This window comes from Lissotriton vulgaris, chromosome 12 (genome assembly GCF_964263255.1).
Source record: "Lissotriton vulgaris chromosome 12, aLisVul1.2, whole genome shotgun sequence".
NCBI classification, from domain to species: domain Eukaryota; kingdom Metazoa; phylum Chordata; class Amphibia; order Caudata; family Salamandridae; genus Lissotriton; species Lissotriton vulgaris.
In genome coordinates this window covers 658,077,608-658,095,204 of record NC_141700.1, presented here as the reverse complement: position 1 = coordinate 658,095,204, position 17,597 = coordinate 658,077,608, and positions in this window count along the sequence as shown.

Sequence of the window (17,597 nt, the reverse complement as noted above, 5' to 3'; positions counted from 1 at the left end):
GACCTGTTGTACAGTGAACAGAGAATCGCGGAGTTAGGGGCTGGTCGAGTGCTAGTGGTGCCCCTCCGCTTCAGAGACTTCTTGATAAACCTGGCCCACAATGTCCCCCTGGCTGGTCACCTGGGTCAGGACAAAACCTACAGTCGCCAGGTGACCCACTTTTTCTGGCCCAAGATGAGGAACGACGTACTCAATCACTGCCGGTCTTGCCCCACGTGCCAGGCCAGCGGGAAGAGCGGCCGCAAGCTGAAAGCCCCTCTGCAGCCTTTCCCAGTTGTCACCACCCCGTTCGAGAGGGTGGGGATAGACATTGTGGGGCCCCAGGACCCCCGTACAGCACAAGGACATCGGTTCATCCTGGTACTAGTGGACCACGCCACCCGCTACCCCAAAGCTGTCCCCTTGCGCACTGTAACAGCCCCGGTGGTCGGCCGAGCCTTGATGGGGATCTTCTCCCGGGTGGGCTTTCCCCGAGAAGTCGTCAGCGACAGAGGCACGAACTTTATTTCAAAGTACATGAAGTCCCTCTGGCAACAGTGCGGGGTCACCTACCGATTCACGACCCCCTATCACCCTCAAGGAAACGGACTAGTCGAGCGGTTCAACCGTACGCTCAAAGGGATGATCGGGGGGTTAGAAGAGCCCCTCCTTCGCCAGTGGGATGTGCTACTGCCGTGCCTCCTCTTCGCATGTCGAGAAGTCCCCCAGAAGTCCCTCGGCTTCAGCCCGTTTGAACTCTTATACGGACACCCTGTGCGAGGGCCCCTCAGCCTAGTCAAAGAAGGTTGGGAGATGCCCCCCCTAAAGAACCCTCCAGATGTCTTTAAGTACCTCCTGACCCTACGCAATCAGACCAGGCGGTTCAGGGAGATGGCAAAAGCGAACCTAGAGGCCAGTCAGGAGGACATGAAAAAGTGGTACGATCAACATGCCTCCTCCATCGAATTCGAACCCGGCCAACAAGTGTGGGTGATGTCCCCCACCGAACCATGTGCCTTGCAGGACAAATGGACAGGGCCCTTCAAAGTGGTCGAGCGCAAGAGCCCTGTCACCTATCTCATCGATATGGAATCTGCACGGAACCCCCTCCGGGTCCTCCACGCCAATAGACTCAAACCCCACTTTGTGCGCTCGGAGCTCAGTCTCCTGATGGCTACAGACAGCGGAGCCGAAGAAGACTCCGAGCCCCTCCCCGATCTGCTGAAGGTCCGGGAGGAAGATGGTTCCGTGGACGGGGTCCGACTCTCGGAGGCCCTCACCCCGGAACAGCGCCAAGACTGCCGAGACCTCCTGCTGCAGTTCGCAACTCTGTTTTCCCTCACCCCCGGGGTCACTCCCTGGTGCTTGCACGACGTTGACACTGGGGACAGTCCCCCGGTCCGACATCGGGCCTACCGCGTACCAGATAGGGTACGGGCCTGCATCCAGGAGGAGGTGTCCAAGATGCTCACGCTCGGGGTCATCGAGCCCTCAGACAGCCCCTGGGCCAGCCCAGTGGTACTGGTCCCCAAAGCTGCCGCCCCCGGCACCACTCCCGAACTCCGATTCTGCGTCGACTACCGGGGCTTGAACGCTGTAACCAGAACCGACGCACATCCCATCCCCCGAGCGGATGAACTGATTGACCGCATGGGAGCAGCCCGCTACCTCAGCATCTTCGACCTGACAGCGGGCTACTGGCAGATCGGTCTCACCCCCCGGGCCCAAGAACGATCCGCCTTCTCCACCCCTGATGGCCACTACCACTTCAAGGTCATGCCATTCGGCATGAAGAATGCCCCAGCTACTTTTCAGAGACTAGTGAACCAGGTCCTGGCGGGACTCGAGGAATTCAGTGCCGCCTACTTGGACGACATCGCTGTGTACAGCCGCCACTGGTCCGACCACATCCACCACCTCCGAGAGGTCCTGCAGGCCCTCCAATGAGCCGGCCTCATGATCAAGGCCAGCAAATGCCAAATTGGTCAGGGGTCCGTGACCTATCTCGGGCACCAGGTGGGAAGCGGTCTGGTGGCCCCTCTTCAACTCAAGATCGCTGCCATCCAGTCCTGGCAGCCTCCCATCACCCAGACCGAGGTCCGCGCCTTCCTGGGGCTCACAGGCTACTACCGGCGGTCCGTGAGGGACTATGGCAGCATTGTGGGGCCCCTCACGGAACTCACGTCCAAAAACCACCCAAAGAAGGTCAACTGGACCCCAGACTGTCAAGCGGCCTTCGAGAAGCTGAAGGCCGCCATGTGCTCCGCCCCTGTGCTTCAGGCCCCCGACTACAGTCGGGAATTCATCGTCCAAACGGATGCCTCCGACCATGGCATTGGGGCAGTCCTTTCCCAGTTAAACCCCGAAGGACTTGACCAGCCAGTGGCCTTTATCAGCAGACGTCTCCTGGCCCGAGAGCAACGCTGGAGCACCATCGAGAGGGAGGCCTTCGCAGTGGTGTGGGCCCTCAAAAAGCTCCGACCTTATCTCTTCGGCACCCACTTCCGGGTGCAGACGGATCATCGGCCCCTGCAGTGGCTAATGCAAATGCGGGGGGAAAACCCAAAGCTATTGCGTTGGTCCATCTCCCTGCAGGGGATGGACTTCACCGTGGAACATCGACCTGGGCAAGACCACGCCAACGCAGATGGCCTGTCACGCTTTTTCCGCCTCGACGAGGAGAGTCCCCAAGAGGATGGGTGACTCTCCCCGCCTTCAGCTGGGGGGGACGCATGTTGGACAGGCCACGTGAAGGGCTTGCTCCCTCCCCGCATGACAGGGCCCGAGCCCCGGCCCTCCAGGTGTTACCCACAAAAGCAACCCGCTTCCCGTCCCATACGGGACTCCTGCCCCGGACATCTCTGCATCACGGGGCCGAATCCCTACCGGTCCCCAGCGCCCGGCCTGGCAGCCATCTTGGACACTGCACCACGAGGCCGCGTGGCCTCAGATCGACCCTAACCCTGGACCTGGCCAGGCCCCGACATCCCGGCACCACCATCCACCCAGGAGGTGAGCGGACCACTTGGCAGGTCAATGGGAGAAAGAAGTGTCGATGGCTCTCCCCCGCCAGGTGCCGATCGCCCCCAGCTCCCCCGGGCGCTGGCTCCACCCCCCTGCTGGGTGTCTGGACTCCCTCATCCCGGACCTCCCGACCTCCAAGTGCGAGGGTCCGGACATCAAAGGGCGCCAGACCTATAACTGGGGCAGCTCCAGAGCAGGAAGGCAGTTGTATCCTGGAGTCGAGAGACGCAGTGAAGAACTCATCCTTGACGGACTACTGGCGCTGCCGTAGCCCTGCCTTGCGAACTATCGTCCTGCCTGCTGGCGCTGCTGCAACCTTCTGAAACCTACATCCTCGTCGGGACCTGCTGGCGCTGCCGCGGACCGTTGTAACCACCATCTTCACCGGGACCTGCTGGCGCCGCCGCGGACCGTCGCTACCTTCGATCATCTCGGGACCTGCTGGCTCCGCCGCGGCCCGACCCTCCAGAACGCCGAGCTCGAGGATTGTGAGCTATCCATCAAACCATCGCATCTACCAGATTGGTAGTAAGACTGTCCCGCTACCCCCTTTCCCATTCAAGAGACTAAGAATCGAGGGGACCCCTGAGTCCAGACCTCCTTGTACCATTTCACCGTACTTTAAGATTGCATATAAAGAGCGTTAAACCTTATCTGGTGTGGTGTACGTCTGTGGGGGGGAAGTTACTTGTCTGTACGATCGCTGGAGACGGCTCTCCCTGGAGACCTCTCCCCTTGTCCTCGGCCGACCCTCCCGGTCCGTCTAACATCCCTTGTATACGGAGGTCTATATATGTTAGTAGTCCTCCAATCGCTCTCCCTGATGAGGACCTTACAGCAGGAACTGGAAAGCATTTAAACCCCTCTATGATGTACTGATTAGGATCAATTACCCAAGTCTCCTGCAGACATATAATGTGGAAGCTGGTGATGTACTTTCTCCCTTCCTGGCAATCATATTTGGCCACCAAACCTGCTATGTTCCAGGATATAACTCTGAGACCGTCCTGACTGACCAACATATTTGCTCCATCCCCTAGTGAATGAGTTTTCCTATCCTCCCCAGCTGTTATTATATTGTCATTTAGTGCAACTGTATTTTCTGCATTTAGCTTTACTAGTTTATCTGGGGATGATGTAGCCCTCTTATCTTTTCTGCGTGCCTTGAGCTCTGTGCACTGTGACCCCCCTTGTTGCTCTGGAACATTCTTCTTACTGACTCCCCTGCTGCTGCTTTCTTCTGGGGTGGTAGATGTAGTATTTCCCAGCCGTGTGGGCCCTTCACCAAGTAATCCCCTAGCAGATTGTGGTGTACAAATTACATCACAGGCGAGTCAGTCCACCTCATCCAATACACAGAACCTATTCCAATGGGCATGCAGTGGGATAGCAGGATCGTTTACAAGTATACCCTGCCAAGGTGCTTGCCACTGTTGCACTCTATTCTGGGGGTCATGATGATAAACCCTACTGGCTTGGACCCTATTTGTATACACTGGTCTCTGAGGTGTAATGGGATAGAAATAGGATAGATGCAGCGGATATATTTGAGTGTTTGTACTGCTCGACGGGGCAATACATATATAGTTCACTGCAGAGATATCCCTGAAATGTATTGTTATAATATCTCCTGCTATAGTTTTTACTCCTTTCCCAATCCACTCCCCTCTTCTGACGGCAAGTATTTCCCCAGAGATATTTGGGGGTAACGGCCTATTCGCCCTTAACCATTGCACACATTTGTTTTTTAACTCAAAATGGTTTTCTCTTTTCCCTTCCTTTAGAGGAAGAACCCCTGTTAATACTACAACGAAGGGTAGGGCTTCCGGGGGGAGATTTATAGTATGGAATCGACTGGGGCCCGTTTTCTCTGATACGTTTTTGGGCAGGGTATTTTTGGTCGAATTGTTACTCTCCTTCGGGTTAGAACCTATTTTGCCATTTACAGCTGTGGGGTTTCCCGCTCCCTGGTTAGTATGAGCCTGAGGGGTAGTAATGGTGGGGCAAGAAGATAAGGGAGCTCTGGTGTTTTTTGAAGTAGTAATTTGTGTTCCCATCTTAGTATTTTTTGTAGAGGGATTAACGACTGGTGCTACCTTATCCTTATGTGTGTTATTTGATGTAACCCTTTCCTGCCCAGCCAAAACTGGAGTTCCAGCTGGGGCCACCGGCTTTGACGTTCCTGCCCCCTTGTTGTTTATTATAGAGGTTCATCTATCAATCTTTGACATCAGGGGTTTGATGTGAGTAATAATAGTTTCTTCCAAACCTGCCTTTAAGTCGGCTACCATGTTTGCCACCCAACAGGGTATGCCTGGTGTGGTATTAGATATTGGTGTCACCAGGTTATGATTTGCAGTATGATTTTTCCCCTTTTTTTGTTATTTACTGAGGGCTCTTTAATCCTTCTCGGGTCTATATTGCTTAATCTCGGCTTTTCTGGGGCGGGCGGGGGATTTAAATCTATAAGAATGTCCTCAGCAACTCTAGGAGTCCCTGTGGGTGCATGTGCGCAGAGGAGCTCCGCGTAAGAGGACGTGAAGCAGAAGCTTGTGTCCGGGATATCTGTTACAGCCACTGAAAGGTCCTCTCCTAAGTCTTGAACAGTTATCGTCGGTGGTAGTGAGAGCCATTTTTCAGTGTTGACAATTGCCGTAGCTACTGCCCCTATGGTTTGTTGCAACATCTTATCTATTGCTGTGAGTGTAGGCAGGGGCTGTGGTATGGCGGTCTTCTGTCTGGTGTTAGAGCATAGCGTGGGCATCTTAGCAATTTTGGTCACCTTTCTCATATTTGGTAATTAGTGCTTGTCAGATTTAAGGGATATTCTCACCAGCTAGAGAGAGTATCTTTCTGGCTTAAAGGGCCACGCAATATCACCGAAAACGTTTAAGGGCACAAGGTTTTATAACATTATCAGTAATACCTTGCCATAAGTATGTTGTCCTCGCAGCAGTCCGTTGGCCAAATGTTAGGGGGGTGGCCCAGCCCAGCCTCTTCTGGCCTCGGATGTGGACGCAGATGTGGAGCCTTGATTTAATGCGCCGCCTGGCGTGCTGCTTCGTGATGTCACTTCCGGTCCAGGGGCAAGGGCAGCTGGGAAAGGTAGTTTTTTTAGCCCTCTCGCTCTCCCCTACTCAGCGCTGCTGTTGGGCTGCAGCGGCGAAGGGAGAGCGGAACACCAACACTGGTCCTGATATGTGGTAAGCTCTGACACTCTGGCACTGTGTCAGCAAGCAAATGCAATTTCGGTGTGTCCCCCGCTCCACCGATGTGGAGCCTTGATTTAATGCGCCGCCTGGCGCGCTGCTTCGTGATGTCACTTCCGGTCCAGGGGCAAGGGCAGCTGGGAAAGGTAGTTTTTTGAGCCCTCTCACTCTCCCCTACTCAGCGGCTGCTGTTGGGCTGCAGCGGCGAAAGGAGAGAGGACCACCAACACTGGTCCTGATATGTGGTAAGCTCTGACACTCTGGCACTGTGTCAGCAAGCAAATGCAATTTCGGAGTGTCCCGCGCTCCACCGATGTGGAGCCTTGCTTTAATGCGCCGCCTGGCGCGCTGCTTCGTGATGTCACTTCCGGTCCAGGGGCAAGGGCAGCTGGGAAAGGTAGTTTTTTGAGCCCTCTCGCTCTCCCCTACTCAGCGGCTGCAGCGGCGAAGGGAGAGCGGAACACCAACACTGGTCCTGATATGTGGTAAGCTCTGACACTGACACTCTGGCACTGTGTCAGCAAGCAAATGCAATTTCGGTGTGTCCCCGCTCCACCGATGTGGAGCCTTGATTTAATGCGCTGCCTGGCGCGCTGCTTCGTGATGTCACTTCCGGTCCAGGGGCAAGGGCAGCTGGGAAAGGAAGTTTTTTTGAGCCCTCTCGCTCTGCCCTACTCAGCGGCTGCTGTTGGGCTGCAGCGGCGAAGGGAGAGCGGAACACCAACACTGGTCCTGATATGTGGTAAGCTTTGACACTCTGGCACTGTGTCAGCAAGCAAATACAATTTCGGTGTGTCCTCCGCTCCACCGATGTGGAGCCTTGATTTAATGCGCCGCCTGGCGCGCTGCTTCGTGATGTCACTTCCGGTCCAGGGGCAAGGGCAGCTGGGAAAAGTAGTTTTTTGAGCCCTCTCGCTCTCCCCTACTCAGCGGCTGCTGTTGGGCTGCAGCGGCGAAGGGAGAGCGGAACACCAACACTGGTCCTGATATGTGGTAAGCTCTGGCACTGTGTCAGCAAGCAAATGCAATTTCGGTGTGTCCCCCGCTCCACCGATGTGGAGCCTTGATTTAATGCGCCGCCTGGCGCGCTGCTTCGTGATGTCACTTCCAGTCCAGGGGCAAGGGCAGCTGGGAAAGGTAGTTTTTTGAGCCCTCTCACTCTCCCCTACTCAGCGGCTGCTGTTGGGCTGCAGCGGCGAAGGGAGAGCGGAACACCAACACTGGTCCTGATATGAGGTAAGCTCTAACACTCTGGCACTGTGTCAGCAAGCAAATGCAATTTCGGTGTGTCCCGCGCTCCACCGATGTGGAGCCTTGCTTTAATGTGCCGCCTGGCGCGCTGCTTCGTGATGTCACTTCCGGTCCAGGGGCAAGGGCAGCTGGGAAAGGAAGTTTTTTTGAGCCCTCTCGCTCTGCCCTACTCAGCGGCTGCTGTTGGGCTGCAGCGGCGAAGGGAGAGCGGAACACCAACACTGGTACTGATATGTGGTAAGCTTTGACACTCTGGCACTGTGTCAGCAAGCAAATGCAATTTCAGTGTGTCCTCCGCTCCACCGATGTGGAGCCTTGATTTAATGCGCCGCCTGGCACGCTGCTTCGTGATGTCACTTCCGGTCAAGGGGCAAGGGCAGCTGGGAAAAGTAGTTTTTTGAGCTCTCTCGCTCTCCCCTACTAAGCGGCTGCTGTTGGTCTGCAGCGGCGAAGGGAGAGCGGAACACCAACACTGGTCCTGATATGTGGTAAGCTCTGGCACTGTGTCAGCAAGCAAATGCAATTTCGGTGTGTCCCCCGCTCCACCGATGTGGAGCCTTGATTTAATGCGCCGCCTGGCGCGCTGCTTCGTGATGTCACTTCCGGTCCAGGGGCAAGGGCAGCTGGGAAAGGTAGTTTTTTGAGCCCTCTCGCTCTCCCCTACTCAGCCGCTGCTGTTGGGCTGCAGCGGCGAAGGGAGAGCGGAACACCAACACTGGTCCTGATATGTGGTAAGCTCTGATACTCTGGCACTGTGTCAGCAAGCAAATGCAATTTCGGTGTGTCCCCCGCTCCACCGATGTGGAGCCTTGATTTAATGCGCCGCCTGGCACGCTGCTTTGTGATGTCATTTCCGGTCCAGGGGCAAGGGCAGCTGGGAAAGGTAGTTTTTTGAGCCCTCTCGCTCTCCCCTACTCAGCGGCTGCTGTTGGGCTGCAGCGGCGAAGGGAGAGCAGAACACCAAGACTGGTCCTGATATGTGGTAAGGTCTGACACTCTGGCACTGTGTCAGCAAGCAAATGCAATTTCGGTGTGTCCCCCGCTCCACCGATGTGGAGCCTTGATTTAATGTGCCGCCTGGCGCGCTGCTTCGTGATGTCACTTCCGGTCCAGGGGCAAGGGCAGCTAGGGAAGGAAGTTGTTTTGAGCCCTCTCGCTCTACCCTACTCAGCGGCTGCTGTTGGGCTGCAGCGGCGAAGGGAGAGTGGAACACCAACACTGGTCCTGATATGTGGTAAGCTCTGACACTCTGGCACTGTGTCAGCAAGCAAATGCAATTTCGGTGTGTCCCGCGCTCCACCGATGTGGAGCCTTGCTTTAATGCGCCGCCTGGCGTGCTGCTTCGTGATGTCACTTCCGGTCCAGGGGCAAGGGCAGCTGAGAAAGGTAGTTTTTTGAGCCCTCTCGCTCTCCCCTACTCAGCGGCTGCTGTTGGGCTGCAGCGGCGAAGGGAAAGCGGAACACCAACACTGGTCCTGATATGTGGTAAGCTCTGACAATCTGGCACTGTGTCAGCAAGCAAATGCAATTTCGGTGTGTCCCCCGCTCCACCGATGTGAAGCCTTGATTTAATGTGCCGTCTGGCGCGCTGCTTCGTGATGTCACTTCCGGTCCAGGGGCAAGGGCAGCTGGGAAAGGTAGTTTTTTTAGCCTTCTCGCTCTCCCCTACTCAGCGGCTGCTGTTGGGCTGCAGCGGCGAAGGGAGAGCGGAACACCAACACTGGTCCTGATATGTGGTAAGCTCTGACACTCTGGCACTGTGTCAGCAAGCAAATGCAATTTCGGTGTGTCTCCCGCTCCACCGATGTGGAGCCTTGATTTAATGCGCCGCCTGGCGCGCTGCTTCGTGATGTCACTTCCGGTCCAGGGGCAAGGGCAGCTGGGAAAGGTAGTTTTTTGAGCCCTCTCACTCTCCCCTACTCAGCGGCTGCTGTTGGGCTGCAGCGGCGAAGGGAGAGCGGAACACCAACACTGGTCCTGATATGTGGTAAGCTCTGACACTCTGGCACTGTGTCAGCAAGCAAATGCAATTTCGGTGTGTCCCGCGCTCCACCGATGTGGAGACTTGCTTTAATGCGCCGCCTGGCGCGCTGCTTCGTGATGTCACTTCCGGTCCAGGGGCAAGGGCAGCTGGGAAAGGTAGTTTTTTGAGCCCTCTCGCTCTCCCCTACTCAGCGGCTGCTGTTGGGCTGCAGCGGCGAAGGGAGAGCGGAACACCAACACTGGTCCTGATATGTGGTAAGCTCTGACACTGACACTCTGGCACTGTGTCAGCAAGCAAATGCAATTTCGGTGTGTCCCCGCTCCACCGATGTGGAGCCTTGATTTAATGCGCCGCCTGGCGCGCTGCTTCGTGATGTCACTTCCGGTCCAGGGGCAAGGGCAGCTGGGAAAGGAAGTTTTTTGAGCCCTCTCGCTCTGCCCTACTCAGCGGCTGCTGTTGGGCTGCAGCGGCGATGGGAGAGCGAAACACCAACACTGGTCCTGATATGTGGTAAGCTTTGACACTCTGGCACTGTGTCAGCAAGCAAATATAATTTCGGTGTGTCCTCCGCTCCACCGATGTGGAGCCTTGATTTAATGCGCCGCCTGGCGCGCTGCTTCGTGATGTCACTTCCGGTCCAGGGGCAAGGGCAGCTGGGAAAAGTAGTTTTTTGAGCCCTCTCGCTCTCCCCTACTCAGCGGCTGCTGTTGGGCTGCAGCGGCGAAGGGAGAGCGGAACACCAACACTGGTCCTGATATGTGGTAAGCTCTGACACTCTGGCACTGTGTCAGCAAGCAAATGCAATTTCGGTGAGTCCCGCGCTCCACCGATGTGGAGCCTTGCTTTAATGTGCCGCCTGGCGCGCTGCTTCGTGATGTCACTTCCGGTCCAGGGGCAAGGGCAGCTGGGAAAGGAGGTTTTTTTGAGCCCTCTCGCTCTGCCCTACTCAGCGGCTGCTGTTGGGCTGCAGCGGCGAAGGGAGAGCGGAACACCAACACTGGTACTGATATGTGGTAAGCTTTGACACTCTGGCACTGTGTCAGCAAGCAAATGCAATTTCAGTGTGTCCTCCGCTCCACCGATGTGGAGCCTTGATTTAATGCGCCGCCTGGCGCGCTGCTTCGTGATGTCACTTCCGGTCCAGGGGCAAGGGCAGCTGGGAAAAGTAGTTTTTTGAGCTCTCTCACTCTCCCCTACTAAGCGGCTGCTGTTGGTCTGCAGCGGCGAAGGGAGAGCGGAACACCAACACTGGTCCTGATATGTGGTAAGCTCTGGCACTGTGTCAGCAAGCAAATGCAATTTCGGTGTGTCCCCCGCTCCACCGATGTGGAGCCTTGATTTAATGCGCCGCCTGGCGCGCTGCTTCGTGATGTCACTTCCGGTCCAGGGGCAAGGGCAGCTGGGAAAGGTAGTTTTTTGAGCCCTCTCGCTCTCCCCTACTCAGCGGCTGCTGTTGGGCTGCAGCAGCGAAGGGAGAGCGGAACACCAACACTGGTCCTGATATGTGGTAAGCTCTGACACTCTGGCACTGTGTCAGCAAGCAAATGCAATTTCGGTGTGTCCCCCGCTCCACCGATGTGGAGCCTTGATTTAATGTGCCGCCTGGCGCGCTGCTTCGTGATGTCACTTCCGGTCCAGGGGCAAGGGCAGCTGGGAAAGGAAGTTGTTTTGAGCCCTCTCGCTCTACCCTACTCAGCGGCTGCTGTTGGGCTGCAGCGGCGAAGGGAGAGCGGAACACCAACACTGGTCCTGATATGTGGTAAGCTCTGACACTCTGGCACTGTGTCAGCAAGCAAATGCAATTTCGGTGTGTCCCGCGCTCCACCGATGTGAAGCCTTGATTTAATGTGCCGTCTGGGGCGCTGCTTCGTGATGTCACTTCCGGTCCAGGGGCAAGGGCAGCTGGAAAAGGTAGTTTTTTGAGCCTTCTCGCTCTCCCCTACTCAGCGGCTGCTGTTGGGCTGCAGCGGCGAAGGGAGAGCGGAACACCAACAGTGGTCCTGATATGTGGTAAGCTCTGACACTCTGGCACTGTGTCAGCAAGCAAATGCAATTTCGTGTGTCCCCCGCTCCACCGATGTGGAGCCTTGATTTAATGCGCCGCCTGGCGTGCTGCTTCGTGATGTCACTTCCGGTCCAGGGGCAAGGGCAGCTGGGAAAGGTAGTTTTTTGAGCCCTCTCACTCTCCCCTACTCAGCGGCTGCTGTTGGGCTGCAGCAGCGAAGGGAGAGGGGAACACCAACACTGGTCCTGATATGTGGTAAGCTCTGACAATCTGGCACAGTGTCATCAAGCAAATGCAATTTCGGTGTCCCCCCCGCTCCACCGATGTGGAGTCTTGATTTAATGTGCCGCCTGGCGCGCTGCTTCATGATGTCACTTCCAGTCCTGGGGCAGGGCAGCTGGGAAAGGTAGTTTTTTTGAGCCCTCTCGCTCTCCCCTACTCAGCGGCTGCTGTTGGGCTGCAGCAGCGAAGGGAGAGCGGAACACCAACACTGGTCCTGATATGTGGTAAGCTCTGACACTCTGGCACTGTGTCAGCAAGCAAATGCAATTTCGGTGTGTCCCCCGCTCCACCGATGTGGAGCCTTGATTTAATGTGCCGCCTGGCACGCTGCTTCGTGATGTCACTTCCGGTCCAGGGGCAAGGGCAGCTGGGAAAGGAAGTTTTTTTGAGCCCTCTCGCTCTCCCCTACTCAGCGGCTGCTGTTGGGCTGCAGCGGCGAAGGGAGAGCGGAACACCAACACTGGTCCTGATATGTGGTAAGCTCTGACACTCTGGCACTGTGTCAGCAAGCAAATGCAATTTCGGTGTGTGTCCCGCTCCACCGATGTGGAGCCTTGATTTAATGCGCCGCCTGGCGCGCTGCTTCGTGATGTCACTTCCGGTCCAGGGGCAAGGGCAGCTGGGAAAGGTAGTTTTTTGAGCCCTCTCGCTCTCCCCTACTCAGCGGCTGCTGTTTGGCTGCAGCGGCGAAGGGAGAGCGTAACACCAACACTGGTCCTGATATGTGGTAAGCTCTGACACTCTGGCACTGTGTCAGCAAGCAAATGCAATTTCGGTGTCCCCCCCGCTCCACCGATGTGAAGCCTTGATTTAATGTGCCGTCTGGCGCGCTGCTTTGTGATGTCACTTTCGGTCCAGGGGCAAGGGCAGCTGGGAAAGGAAGTTTTTTTGAGCCCTCTCGCTCTCCCCCACTCAGCGGCTGCTGTTGGGCTGCAGCGGCGAAGGGAGAGCGGAACACCAACACTGGTCCTGATATGTGGTAAGCTCTGACACTCTGTTACTGTGTCAGCAAGCAAATCCAATTTCGGTGTGTCCCCCGTTCCACCGATGTGGAGCCTTGATTTATTGCGCCGCCTGGCGCGCTGCTTCGTGATGTCACTTCCGGTCCAGGGGCAAGGGCAGCTGGGAAGGGTAGTTTTTTGAGCCCTCTTGCTCTCCCCTACTCAGCGGCTGCTGTTGGGCTGCAGCGGCGGAGGGAGAGCGGAACACCAACACTGGTCCTGATATGTGGTAAGCTCTGACACTCTGGCACTGTGTCAGCAAGCAAATGCAATTTCGGTGTGTCCCCCGCTCCACCGATGTGGAGCCTTGATTTAATGTGCCGCCTGGCGCGCTGCTTCGTGATGTCACTTCCGGTCCAGGGGCAAGGGCAGCTGGGAAAGGAAGTTTTTTTGAGCCCTCTCGCTCTCCCCTACTCAGCGGCTGCTGTTGGGCTGCAGCGGCGAAGGGAGAGCGGAACACCAACACTGGTCCTGATATGTGGTAAGCACTGACACTCTGGCACTGTGTCAGCAAGCAAATGCAATTTCGGTGTGTCCCCCGCTCCACCGATGTGGAGCCTTGAATTAATGCGCCGCCTGGCGCGCTGCTTCGTGATGTCACTTCCGGTCCAGGGGCAAGAGCAGCTGGGAAAAGTAGTTTTTTGAGCCCTCTCGCTCTCCCTTACTCATGGCTGCTGTTGGGCTGCAGTGGCGAAGGGAGAGCAGAACACCAACACTGGTCCTGATATGTGGTAAGCTCTGACACTCTGGCACTGTGTCAGCAAGCAAATGCAATTTCGGTGTGTCCCCCGCTCCACCGATGTGAAGCCTTGATTTAATGTGCCGTCTGGCGCGCTGCTTCGTGATGTCACTTCCGGTCCAGGGGCAAGGGCAGCTGGGAAAGGTAGTTTTTTGAGCCCTCTCGCTCTCCCCTACTCAGCGGCTGCTGTTGGGCTGCAGCGGCGAAGGGAGAGAGGAACACCAACACTGGTCCTGATATGTGGTAAGCTGTGACACTCTGGCACTGTGTCAGCATGCAAATGCAATTTCGTGTGTGCCCCGCTCCACCGATGTGGAGCCTTGATTTAATGCGCCGCCTGGCGCGCTGCTTCGTGATGTCACTTCCGGGCCAGGGGCAAGGGCAGCTGGGAAAGGTAGTTTTTTTGAGCCCTCTCGCTCTCCCCTACTCAACGGCTGCTGTTCGGCTGCAGCGGCGAAGGGAGAGCGGAACACCAACAATGGTCCTGATATGTGGTAAGCTCTGACACTCTGGCACTGTGTCAGCAAGCAAATGCAATTTCGCTGTGTCCCCGCTCCACCGATGTGGAGCCTTGATTTAATGCGCCGCCTGGTGCGCTGCTTCGTGATGTCACTTCCGGTCCAGGGGCAAGGGCAGCTGGGAAAGGTAGTTTTTTTAGCCCTCTCGCTCTCCCCTACTCAGCGGCTGCTGTTGGGCTGCAGCGGCGAAGGGAGAGCGGAACACCAACACTGGTCCTGATGTTTGGTAAGCTCTGACACTCTGGCACTGTGTCAGCAAGCAAATGCAATTTCGGTGTGTCCCCCGGTCCACCGATGTGGAGCCTTGATTTAATGCGCCGCCTGGCGTTCTGCTTCGTGATGTCACTTCCGGTCCAGGGGCAAGGGCAGCTAAGAAAGGTAGTTTTTTGAGCCCTCTCACTCTCCACTACTCAGCGGCTGCTGTTGGGCTGCAGCGGCAAAGGGAGAGCGGAACACCAACACTGGTCCTGATATGCGGTAAGCTCTGACAATCTGGCACAGTGTCATCAAGCAAATGCAATTTCGGTGTGTCCCCCGCTCCACCGATGTGGAGCCTTGATTTAATGCGCCGCCTGGCATGCTGCTTCGTGATGTCACTTCCGGTCCAGGGGCAAGGGCAGCTGGGAAAGGTAGTTTTTTGAGCGCTCTCGCTCTCCCCTACTCAGCGGCTGCTGTTGGGCTGCAGCGGCGAAGGGAGAGCGGAACACCAACACTGGTCCTGATATGTGGTAAGCTCTGACACTCTGGCACTGTGTCCGCAAGCAAATGCAATTTTGTGTGTCCCCCGCTCCACCGATGTGGAGCCTTGATTTAATGCGCCGCCTGGCGCGCTGCTTTGTGATGTCACTTCCGGTCCAGGAGCAAGGGCAGGTGGGTAAGGTAGGTTTTTTTGAGCCCTCTCGCTCTCCCCTACTCAGCGGCTGCTGTTGGGCGGCAGCGGCGAAGGGAGAGCGGAACACCAACACTGGTCCTGATATGTGGTAAGCTCTGACACTCGGGCACTGTGTCAGCAAGGAAATGCAATTTGGTGTGTCCCCGCTCACCCGATGTGGAGCCTTGATTTAATGCGCCGCCTGGCGCGCTGCTTCGTGATGTCACTTCCGGTCCAGGGGCAAGGGCAGCTGGGAAAGGTAGTTTTTTTAGCCCTCTCGCTCTCCCCTACTCAGCGGCTGCTGTTGGGCTGCAGCGGCGAATGGAGAGCGAAACACCAACACTGGTCCTAATGTGTGGTAAGCTCTGACACTCTGGCACTGTGTCAGCAAGCAAATGCAATTACGGTGTGTGTCCCGGTCCACCGATGTGGAGCCTTGATTTAATGCGCCGCCTGGCGTGCTGCTTCGTGATGTCACTTCCGGTCCAGGGGCAAGGGCAGCTGGGAAAGGTAGTTTTTTGAGCCCTCTCACTCTCCCCTACTCAGCGGCTGCTGTTGGGCTGCAGCGGCGAAGGGAGAGCGGAACACCAACACTGGACCTCATTTGTGTTAAGCTCTGACAATCTGGCACTGTGTCAGCAAGCAAATGCAATTTCGGTGTGTCCCCCGCTTCACCGATGTGGAGCCTTGATTTAATGTGCCGCCTGGCGCACTGCTCCGTGATGTCACTTCCGGTCCAGGGGCAAGGGCAGCTGGGAAAGTTAGTTTTTTTGAGCCCTCTCGCTCTCCCCTACTCAGCGGCTGCTGTTGGGCTGCAGCGGCGAAGGGAGAGCGGAACACCGACACTGGTCCTGATATGTGGTAAGCTCTGACACTCTGGCACTGTGTCAGCAACAGCAAGCAAATGCAATTTTGGTGTGTCCCCCGCTCCACCGATGTGGAGCCTTGATTTAATGTGCCGCCTGGCGCGCTGCTTCGTGATGTCACTTCCGGTCCAGGGGCAAGGGCAGCTGGGAAAGGAAGTTTTTTTGAGCCCTCTCGCTCTCCCCTACTCAGCGGCTGCTGTTGGGCTGCAGCGGCGAAGGGAGAGCGGAACACCAACACTGGTCCTGATATGTAGTAAGCTCTGACACTCTGGCATTGTGTCAGCAAGCAAATGCAATTTCGGTGTGTGTCCCGCTCCACCGATGTGGAGCCTTGATTTAATGCGCCGCCTGGCGCGCTGCTTCGTGATGTCACTTCCGGTCCAGGGGCAAGGGCAGCTGGGAAAGGTAGTTTTTTGAGCCCTCTCGCTCTCCCCTACTCAGCAGCTGCTGTTGGGCTGCTGCGGCGAAGGGAGAGCGGAACACCCACACTGGTACTGATATGTGGTAAGCTCTGACACTCTGGCACTGTGTCAGCAAGCAAATGCAATTTCGGTGTGTCCCCCGCTCCACCGATGTGGAGCCTTGATTTAATGTGCCGCCTGGCGCGCTGCTTCGTGATGTCACTTCCGGTCCAGGGGCAAGGGCAGCTGGGAAAGGAAGTTGTTTTGAGCCCTCTCGCTCTACCCTACTCAGCGGCTGCTGTTGGGCTGCAGCGGCGAAGGGAGAGCGGAACACCAACACTGGTCCTGATATGTGGTAAGCTCTGACACTCTGGCACTGTGTCAGCAAGCAAATGCAATTTCGGTGTGTCCCGCGCTCCACCGATGTGAAGCCTTGATTTAATGTGCCGTCTGGGGCGCTGCTTCGTGATGTCACTTCCGGTCCAGGGGCAAGGGCAGCTGGAAAAGGTAGTTTTTTTAGCCTTCTCCCTCTCCCCTACTCAGCGGCTGCTGTTGGGCCGCAGCGGCGAAGGGAGAGCGGAACACCAACACTGGTCCTGATATGTGGTAAGCTCTGACACTCTGGCACTGTGTCAGCAAGCAAATGCAATTTCGTGTGTCCCCCGCTCCACCGATGTGGAGCCTTGATTTAATGCGCCGCTTGGCGTGCTGCTTCGTGATGTCACTTCCGGTCCAGGGGCAAGGGCAGCTGGGAAAGATAGTTTTTTGAGCCCTCTCACTCTCCCCTACTCAGCGGCTGCTGTTGGGCTGCAGCGGCGAAGGGAGAGGGGAACACCAACACTGGTCCTGATATGTGGTAAGCTCTGACAATCTGGCACAGTGTCATCAAGCAAATGCAATTTCGGTGTGTCCCCCGCTCCACCGATGTGGAGTCTTGATTTAATGTGCCGCCTGGCGCGCTGCTTCGTGATGTCACTTCCGGTCCTGGGGCAGGGCAGCTGGGAAAGGTAGTTTTTTTGAGCCCTCTCGCTCTCCCCTACTCAGCGGCTGCTGTTGGGCTGCAGCAGCGAAGGGAGAGCGGAACACCAACACTGGTCCTGATATGTGGTAAGCTCTGACACTCTGGCACTGTGTCAGCAACAGCAAGCAAATGCAATTTTGGAGTGTCCCCCGCTCCACCGATGTGGAGCCTTGATTTAATGTGCCGCCTGGCGCGCTGCTTCGTTATGTCACTTCCGGTCCGGGGGCAAGGGCAGCTGGGAAAGGAAGTTTTTTTGAGCCCTCTCGCTCTCCCCTACTCAGCGGCTGCTGTTGGGCTGCAGCGGCGAAGGGAGAGCGGAACACCAACACTGGTCCTGATATGTAGTAAGCTCTGACACTCTGGCATTGTGTCAGCAAGCAAATGCAATTTCGGTGTGTGTCCCGCTCCACCGATGTGGAGCCTTGATTTAATGCGCCGCCTGGCGC